The sequence below is a fragment of the Microtus ochrogaster genome, chromosome 8, assembly GCF_000317375.1.
Source record: "Microtus ochrogaster isolate Prairie Vole_2 chromosome 8, MicOch1.0, whole genome shotgun sequence".
NCBI classification, from domain to species: domain Eukaryota; kingdom Metazoa; phylum Chordata; class Mammalia; order Rodentia; family Cricetidae; genus Microtus; species Microtus ochrogaster.
Genome location: NC_022015.1, coordinates 72,099,135 through 72,107,936, shown reverse-complemented (window position 1 = coordinate 72,107,936; position 8,802 = coordinate 72,099,135).

Here is an 8,802-nt window from a genome sequence, read left to right as displayed (position 1 = left end):
ATCAGAACTCAAGTGCCAGAGAAAGATTGAGTGGATCAAAAGAACACTCCAGGATCCTCCCAGACAAACGCAGAAGGGGACGAGGAGAATGGGCACAAAGAAGGGAGGGAGAAAGAGACACAGCAAATCCCCTCCACGTAATTACTGCGTGGAGATGCTTTTCTCTGCCCACCGCACCACAACTGTCCCCCTACCCAAGCACATGTATATACAGACACATCCACACATGGAGAGCCTGGTCCCCAAGAGGGATTTAGAGCGGATTGTGCTTTCCTGGTTGGTCTTTGTAGCACTTTCGGGCTGAATTTGCATTTGGGATAGCTTTCCTCATGCCCAGGGAGCCACAGGCCCTCTCATCTGGGGTTGCTGGCTGTGTATCTTTCTAGATTAAAAAAAAAAGTTGGGGAATTTGGGGAAGTTGATGTCCTGACAACTTTTCCATCAATAACAGTGCGCCTGCTACATTCTCAGCCCGTTACAAGACACTGTGGTGAAAGTTGCACCCACATCCCCACAAACACACACACACACACACACACACACACACACACACACACACGATTTCGACCTGATATGTATTTACACACACTACTTTGATAATAAAATAGTGTAATAGTGTGGGCGAATGAAGTGTCACACAACAACTGACTGTTTGTAAATCTCACTGGAAGAATCGGGGAAAGTTTTCTAAGGGACATAAAACATGAGTTTCAAAGAAGGGTTGAGATTTCAAGTAGATGGAAGTGGTCCCAGATTCCCGAGCTTCTCAACTCAGGTTCTGGGGCCAGGACGGTTGCTCTAGCTCACACTGCTCGGCCATCTTCGGTCTGAGCATTCCTGCCACCTTGCTTCCTGGCTTCCCAGAGTCCGTGTTCCTCTTTTAGAGTTCCTCTTGCTTCCCAACTCTCTGGCCTGACTGACACTGACAAGCCAAAGAATTACTGAGCTGAATTGTTATCTGTATTGCCCAGGGCAGATGAGTTAGAGGTCTAGCCCTTGGTATTCTGATAAATTTTTTTGTCCGCTTAGAAACCTCTAGACCAGGTCTTCACTTGAGATCACCTTGAGCTTGCAGCGAGCTGCGTGGTGTCACACCTGATGGAGATGTATGATCAACTCCTAAGATGGCTAAGGCCTGACCTATGCTATGATCATGCAATGATTATCAGCTGCCTGCATATGCATGAGCCTATGGGCAGTGCCCACCTGGCAGGTCGGGGTTGGCAGCCCATGCCTACTTAAGGGCTGGGAGAGGTTTGCCCGGAGAGAGAGGGGAAGAGAGAGAGAGGTCAAGGAGTGAGGGAGAGAGAGAGAAGTGTAAAAAGTCCTGGAATAAAACTGCAGTGAGAAGAGCTCCGGTGGTTGCGTCATTCCTTGCGGGTCGAGTGTGGCCGTGACATGACCTCAGCCACATTGACTGCTTTGGGTCTGTGCATCTGTCCCCATGGAGGAAGGCAGCAGCAGATTTCCCGGGGGTTAATATCTGTTTCTCTTTCCTTTTGTGGGCTTGTTTTCCATACTGGGATAGTATACACTGCCCAGCTTGCAAGGGATCTTACTCTGTTTTTGAGATAGAGTATCCCACGATAGTTTAGGCTACCCTTGAGCTCACAGCAACCCTCCTGTCTCAGTTTCCTCAGCACTGGGATACAGGTCCAAGCCACCATACCAGGCCGGTAATCTTATTTTGCTGAGTATCTGAGCTCAGTCTTTGTGCGCACGTGTTTGAGCTGTCAGGTGTGTAATAAGAAACCTTGCTTTGCTGAATATTTGGCTTGTTTTCATTCTAATAAAGGACTTAATAACTCCCAAATTCATTTCAGTTTTAAGTGTTGCTACTTCAGTTAGTTTGGCATAAAATAAAAGACCCTGATTTATTGAGATAAAGCTCCTATCTCAGTGGATTAGATACAATAGATTATCAGTATAGATATGCGACCTACTGTGTCCTTTTGTTTGAATTTTATAGCCCCTTGAATTTCCCTTCATCATTTCCAGGTCCTGGGGCTGGAGATCCTTCCTGCTGCTTCAAATCAGAGGCCTCATGCCACAGTGAATTACATTCATTTGCATAATTCATCAGCAATTTTCTCATTTGATTGTTATAGAGACAAACATTAGATTTTTTTTTTGAGACAGTGTTTCTCTGTGTAACAGCCCTGGCTGTCCTGGAACTTACTTTGCACCAATTGACTGGCCTCGGACTCACAGCGATCCACCTGCCTCTGTCTCCTGAGTGCTGGGATTAAAGAAGTGCACCACAGCCACTCAGAACATTCGATGCTCTTTAATCTCCTGGGATACACCAAAAAACTGATGCATTGAAACAGTTTACAACCCAATCTTTACTGAGGCATTGATATTGTTGTGTGTTAATTGTACCAAACAGGCTTCACTTTGACATTCAACACATCTGCATCCCGTTCTTCACCCTCCTCTCGCTCTGTTGCCCTCTGTACAACCGGTGTTCTCAATCTTTGTCTATTTAGTTTACTTTCTGTGGGCGTTTTCTTGGAAATATTTTAAACCTAAAAATATGACAATGAAGGTAAACAGCCCAAGAAGCAAAACACTGACCACACCTAGTAACATTGCAGTTTAAATTATTAATACTGACTCTATACTATATTGTTTAGTTTCTACTTTTTTTTTTCTTTTTTTTAGATAGGCTCTTACTGTGTAAGACATTATAGGCTCTCCTGGAACTCTCTCTGTAGACCAGGCTGACCTTAAACTCACAGATATCTGCCTGCCTTTGCCTCCTGAATGTCAGGGTTCTTTAATCTTGGCATGAACCACCATACCTAACTCTACTTATTTGTTTAGATTTATTTTATTTCTTCGCGTGCACACGCGCGCATGCGTGTGTGTGTGTGTGTGTGTGTGTGTGTGTGTGTGAGAGAGAGAGAGAGAGAGAGAGAGAGAGAGAGAGAGAGAGAGAGAGAGAGAGAGAGAGACAAAAGAGGAGCTGGAGCTACAGGTGTTTGCAGGTCTCTGGGCTTTTATGTGTGTGCTGGGATCCAAATTCTGGTTTCCCTGATTGCTCAGCAAGCACTCCTAATCACGGAGCAGTCAGGGAGCTCGAGTTCAAGACCAGCTCAGCCCACATAGACTCTATCTCAACAACAGAAAGAAAAACCGAACAAACGGAAAACCAAAGGGAAGATTACATGGAGGGTAAGGGAATAAAATCTGTGAAACAGCAGTGCTCTTCGGGAGAGCTGCATGGGTTGGTGTGACGGAAGTACGTGCAGCAAAGGACTAGGCCAGAACATAAGGTAGGGTGCAGGTGTAGAAGGGCCCTGTGATAAGGAGTTTGGAGTCCATCTGAAAACTAGAAGAAATACATGCACACATGCGCACACACACATGCACGCAAGCACACACACACATTAATTCTATTATTTATTCACGGATAATTGGAGTGTCTTTGCACATGCTTAGGGGTGCTAGCAGAGACCAGAAGAGGGTGTCAGATCCCCCAAACTAGAATTATAGGTTGTTAAAAGCCATCAGATAGGAATTCTGGAAACCAAACCGGGCCTCTGGCAGAGCAGGCATCGTTCTTGGCCTCTGAGTCATCCCTCAGCTCCCATCGGAAGTTTTAAGCAATATACAATTATTGTGGCTTTGAGACTTTTTCGGCGTCAATGAGAGATGGATAGAACAGAGTGGAACCAGGGGTCAAGACAATTTAGCCCAATTTCAGAAATCCAGGTAAAGAAAGCAAAGGCTGATGTGTGGCAGTGAACAGGAGGTCCCCGGTTTGGGTCCCCAGCTGAGACAACAGAGGCTTCTAGGCCCAGGAGTAGCTTGGCACTTACTTAAATAAAAGCATTCTTTAAAATTCAACCAGGAATTAAAACTCTCCCAAAACAAAAACCTCTTCTTACAAACCAAATAGAAAGACTGACAGAAATGGAAATATTTTCAACACACTGTGTTCAAAAGAGATATGAAATCCAGGAGCTTTTGAAAGCCGCCAGGATGGGCCAGGAAGATGGCTGAATGGACAGAAGTGCTCGCTGTGTGGGCCTGGAGACCTGACTTCAAGCTCCGGAGCCCACCTAAAGGTGGAGGGAAAGAACTCTCCCGTGATGTTATCTGGGTCAGGTGCCGTGGCTGGAAGGGGCAGAGTTCTGGCTACCTTGGCCTTCCTTAACTATCACTCTTGTTGGGTTTTCTACATATTAAGTATCTTTAAATGCAACACATTTATAACAGAGGCATAAAAATACTTGCATGCTTTATTCAGCTCCATCAAATTCAAATGCTCACCTAAAAGTTAATAAAAAAATGTCCCAGACTTGCTGATCATTCCCCCTCTCCCCAGATGCTTTACCATCTTGATCTGACGCTATAATTCCCATGCATGCTCCATGTTACAATCAATATATAGCACTGTTTTGTACGTTTCTGAAACGTACACCAATGTAGTCATACTCCTGTCTAGCCCTGCGTCTTCAGTTTCTCATATTATGCCCAAGTTTCATTTAAATACTTTCTGATTTTAATCCCCCATCTACGTGCCTGAGTGTGTATGCATACTTGTACCGATTACGCAGAGGCCAAAAAAAGGGGGGGGGGTCATATCATCAGGAGCTGGAGCTGTGAGCAGCCTGCTGTGGGCGCTGGGAATCGAACTCGGAAAGAGCAGGAAGCACTCCCAGCTGCTCAGCCCTCTCTCCAGCCCCAGCTCCTCTATTTAGACTGCTCAGCATTTCTTTTGTGTGAATGATATATTCATTCTCTTTTGGTGGCTATTTAGGTTTTCTTTTACTCAGACAGTCTTGTCCGTGGAACCGAAGCTTCGGAGTTTCTGCAAAATACCTAACTACAGATGAAATTCTTGATCTAAAACATGGTCTTCCGTCTTACCAGGTTTAGCCGAATTTTTCACCAAAGTGTTTGTTTGCTCCTGGGTGGTCTGTGAATTCTTGCTTCTCTGTCCATACTCACGCTTTGAAGACAGGCGGGACTGTGAGTCAGGGACATAGCTCTCAGAGCAGGTCCCTCAAGCGCCTCTGGAGGGACTGTGGTCCCGTGGTCACTTTAGCTTTGGTCTATTGAAGCTGATCTCACTGATGTAAGAAGACGCATGTGTGCTGTTCTAAGCCTTCATGTCTATGGTTGTTTGTTTCAGCCCTCCATCCCTCAGGCTTGCCTTCTGTCAAGTGAGGAAAAGAAAAGCACATACTCTTTCTTCTGTCCATCTCCTTCTCTTGTTTTATTTTACCAGCTAAGGCTGCTAGTTGAGTGTTAGCTAGAAATGGTGATAGCGATAACTTTTGACTCCTTTGTGAAATGAAATGGGGGAATTTTTCCTGTTTCCCCATGAAATAAGATACTCTGTATTGAGGTGAGAGATGGCTCAGCAGGGAAGACCATGGGTCGTTCTTGAAGAAGGTCCGAGTTCGATTCAAGACATCCACATCAGGCAGCTCATAGTCATCTGTGACTCCAGCTCCGGCAGGGGGCATCTGTCACCTCTGGCCATTAGTGGCACCAACACTGATATACCCACACATACACATAATTATTAAGAAAATATATTTGATGTGTGTGGTGGTTTGAATAGGTATGGTCCCCATGGACTCATGTGTTTGATTGCTGGGCACATAGGGAGTGGCACTAAATAGGAGGTGTGGCCTTGTTGGAGGAAGTGTGTCACTATGGAGGTGGTCTTTGAGGTCTTATATGCTCAAGCTACATTCAGTGATGCACACAGTCTCCTTCTGCTACCTGTGAATCAAGATGTAGAACTCTCAAATCTTTCTCGAGCATTGTGTCTGCCTGCACGCTGCCATGTCTCACCATGATGTTAGTGGACTAAACCTCTGAAACTGTAAGCCAGCCCCAATTAAATGTTTTCCCTCCTTTATAAGAGTTGCTGTGGTCGCAGTGTCTCTTCACAGCAATAAACTCAAACTAAGACAATTTTGCAGTATTGATCTTTGCATGATATTCATATCCCAAACCAGAACAAAGTTATACTGTAGAAATAATCACATGTGACTTCTGAGGCTGGGTGTAACAAATGTGCTGTTTCTACCTGGCTTTCTTGGCTCATTTGCTCTGAGGAGGTTAGGTTGGGAATGTCAATAGGACACTCAAGCACCCTTTTGAAGACACCAGTGCAGCCAGGATGCTCATGCCAGCAGCCAGCACCAACATATAACACCAAATGTAAGTCACCTTTGGGGCCAGCCTCAGCCAAGTGTGCAGGTGACTGTAATATTGTCTAGCATTCTTGACCTGACTTCATGAGAAACTCTGAGCTAAGGCCACCCTAGACTGCCCTAATTCCCAGCCCATAGAAACTGGGACAGAACACAGAGGCTTATCATGGAGTTACTCTGTTAAGTTTCAGACTGGTTTGTCATGCACACCAATGGGCAGCTGGTACAAGGAGGTTTGCAGACTGTATCAGATTAAAGACAGTCATGGCTATGTCTAGTCTCATATAATTTTTTTATTAAATGGGGGGCTAGAGAGATTGCTCAGTGGTTGAAAGTACTTGCTGCTTTTGCAGAGGACCGGTATTCAATTCCCTGCACCAATATGAAATTCCACAACCATTTGAAATTCCAGTTCCAGGGGATCTGATGTCCTCTAGAGGCACATACATAGCATAAAATAATAACTGAAAAATTAAAATAAAAAGTGAATTGATTTTTTATAAGCAGTTTACCCATGCAATGGATTATCTATCTTTAGTATGCAAATGTGCTGAATTATATTGGACTTTTCCAATGAGAAAGCAAGTATTACTGGGATTGAAAGCATCTTATATCATCAGGGCAGTCCTCAAGTCTCTCCCCACTGAGCCATCTTGCCATCCCTCGACTATCTAAATTTCCTAAGAGTCTGTTTATCATTCTACTTTCCTAGCTCCCATTTAAGTCAGTCTGTTGCCTTTGTGTTTGAGTGTTTTTAACATTCACTTACGCGTCAGTCAGCTTTCTGTCATTCTCAGAAAATGCTGGAGAGAAACTGCGGTAAAGGGAATGGATTTATTTTGATCCATGGCTTCAGTGCCCTTGAGTTCTTGTCTCTCGGCCTCATGGCTGAGGTGAGGCTGAGTGTCATGGCAGAGAGGAAGTAAGAAGCAGAGCCCCTGGGAAGTGGAGGGATGTGGAGGTCAATGTAGGATCAGAATACATCTGTCAACACCTTTTCACAGGTTCAAGCCGGGAAGTGGTGATGCAAGCCTTTAATCCCAGCCCTCGGGAGGCAGAGGCAGAGGCAGAGGCAGGCAGATCTCTGTGGATTTAAGACCAGCCTGGTCGGTCTACAAGAGCCAGTTCCAGGATAGGCTCTAAAGCTACAGAGAAACCCTGCCTCGAAAAACCAAAAAAAAAATTCATTTATTTATTTTGTGTGTATTGATGTTTTGCTTGTATGTACACCTGTATACCGTGTGTGTGCCTAATGCCTGCAGACATGGGAAGACAACATCAGATCCCCTGAGACTAGAGTTGGCTGTGAGCTGCCACGCTGGTGCTGGGAATTGAACCTGAGTCCTCTGGAAAAGCAGTCAGTGTATTAATCTCTGAGCCATTTCCCCAACTTTTCCTTAAAAAAAAAAGGTGTGTGTGTGTGTGTGTGTGTGTGTGTGTGGTGTGTGTGTGTATGAAGGACAGAGGAATTCCCTAGGGCTGGAATCACAGATGGTTGTGAGCAGCCTAAAGTAGAAACTGAACTCTTGAAGAGCAGTAAGCGCTCTTAACTGCTGAGCCCTCCCTCCAGCCTTTAGCTTTCAATTAAATTTATTTGTTTATTGAGGAGGTGTGCCACACCACACATGTGTGGAGGTCAGAAGACCTTATGGGAGTTAATTCTCTCTTTATATCACATGGAGCCCAGAAATGTACTTCAGGTTGCCAAGTTCAGAGGCAAGTGCCTTTATCTGCTGAGCCATCTATAGCCCAAAGCCTGGTTTTAAACTCAACGTCCCTGCTGTGGGATAATGCTCTTGTATCCTGTAAAGATTTGTCACTTGTACTGGTTTAATAAAACACTGATTGGCCAGTAGCCAGGCAGAAGTATAGTTGGGGTGACCAGACTAGAAGAATTCTGGGAAGAGGAAAGGCTCAGTCTGTACCAGCCAGATGCAGAGGAAGCAAGATGAGAATGCCTCACTGAATAAGGTACAAGTCATGTGGCTAAACATAGATAAGAATCATGGGCTAATTTAAGTTGTAAGAGCTAGTTAATAATAAGTCTGAGGTAATAAGCCAACCAGTTTATACTTAATATAAGCTTCTGTGTGTTTTGTTGGGACTGAACAGCTGCAGGACCGGGCAGAACAGAAACTTCTGTCTGCATTTCCTCTCTTTACATTACTCTTCAGAGTACTCATTTAATTATGCATTGGCCTTACAGTGTTCATTATTACTTTATCATCTCATTGGCTTCATAAGAAGATGTAAATATTTTATCCAGCATTTCCAGATGTTCTCAGTGGGAGAGCTGAAGGTTAGTGTTTTGTGCCATGTGCTGGAAATGATAGTCAGGTCAGGCTTCTTGAATGTATTATCACATTTCTGATCTTCTATGCTATGCACTTTCATGTTTGTAATTCTTTTGCTTTTAAAGATTTACTTATTTTTGTATTTTTATGTACAGTGTGTTTTGCCTGCATTGGTGTATGTGTATATACAGAGACCTGGGAGGCCAGAAGAGTGCATCAGAGCCTCTGGAACTGGAGTTACAGACAGTTGTTAGCCACTATGTAGGTGCTGGGAACTGAACCTGGGTCCTCTGGAAGAGCAGCCAGTGCTCTTAACCACTGATCTACCC